Source organism: Galeopterus variegatus, unplaced genomic scaffold, assembly GCF_000696425.1.
Source record: "Galeopterus variegatus unplaced genomic scaffold, G_variegatus-3.0.2 Scaffold4670, whole genome shotgun sequence".
NCBI lineage: Eukaryota > Metazoa > Chordata > Mammalia > Dermoptera > Cynocephalidae > Galeopterus > Galeopterus variegatus.
The window spans coordinates 31,019-32,611 of record NW_007730781.1 but is presented as its reverse complement, the minus strand read 5'-3'; positions in this window follow the sequence as shown (position 1 = coordinate 32,611).

The following is a 1,593-nucleotide window of genomic DNA, read 5'->3' as shown; positions in this document are numbered from 1 at the left end:
CGACCCCTCCTAGCAGCGCCCCGCCTCCAGCCCCACCCATCTCAGCGCCCCGCCCCCTTCTCAGCGCCCCGCCTCCAGCCCCGCCCCTTAGCAGCGTCGCGCCCCGCGAAGGTGCAAGGCTTTGGATTCCCGGGAGACCCACACCGGTCGTGGAAAAGGCCAGGCTAGGAGTGGTTTCTTTTCTATTTAGAAAGCCGGTCTTTTTCGGCCACCATTGGGGCTCTTGGGTTTACGGTTTCAAAGCATCTCAGAGAGCACCGCAGACATTTGAGCTCGTGTTTTCCCATGTCCGTCTCAGTGACCAGAACCATGCCTGGTAAACAGTAATGACAACGGAACCTAACATTTCTTGGGTTCTTACCATATACCGCAGACATTTGAGCTCGTGTTTTCCCATGTCCGTCTCAGTGACCGGAACCATGCCTGGTAAACAGTAATGACAACGGAACCTAACATTTCTTGGGTTCTTACCATATGCCAGGCAGCGCACTCACCTCTTTACATAAATTATTTCAGTTTGACAAAATTATGCGGGAGATGCTCTGTTAGTCCCATTTCGCAGTTGAGGAAACAAAGGTTAAGTACTAAACCTGTGATGAATCAGAGCGTCCGCTGGTCTGAAACACATCTAAACGAGGCCCTGCATTTGAAAGTGTTTTGAAGATCAAAAAGCATTACATCAAAGCTCCTAGCACTGAGCGTGGTCCATAATAGTTGCTTAATTCACATTTGTTGAAGGAATATCTTAGCCCTGGTCCTTTTGGGTCTGCGGGGTGAGGCTCCCCTCTAAAGCCCAGGAGTGTAAGGTCTCCCTGTTCCAACCTTCCATACCATTCTGTAGGGCCTACTTGTGTTTCACCATTGTGAGATATTCAAGACATGAAGCATAGTTCTGTAATAGTATAGCACACACTCATGTTCTCAATGTAGAGGTACGCACTCTGCTTAAAATCTTTTACTAAAAAGAAATAAAATAAAAGAGAATTGAAGTCTCTTTTTCCAAAGTACAAAAAGAGACACTAGTCAGAGCTTAGCTTGTATCCTTCCAGTCCACAGTTTCCTGTTTTACTATAGTTGTTATGCATCCATACAGTGTTTCTAATATTTATATATGTTATTTTTAAACAATTATTCTACAACTTCTTTTTTTTTTTTATTAAGTATTATGTGTTTGAGATCTATCCTGATGGGTATGCATGGCTGTAATTCATTCACTTTAACAGCTTAGTAGTATTCCATCACTACACCACAATTTATTCACTCATTCCTATTGCAATGGATATTTAGGTTTATCTCCCTTCTTCCCTTTCTAATTTTTTTGCATTAAAAACAATGCTGCAGGGGAGTGACTTCCATAATGGTAACATGATGAGTTCCACAGACCTTCTTTCTTCCTAGTGAAACAGCTATAATTGGTAAAAATTATTTATAAAACCCCAACCATTTAAAGTCTCTGAAAATTGTTCTAAAGGCATATAGCAAATTAAGAGACTTTATTCAAGAAAAATATACTAAACCTTGACAAAAACAGCAAGAGTCTGTGGCATTTAAGCCATACCCCATTCCCTCCACCAGTCCCAGGCCCAGTGTGAC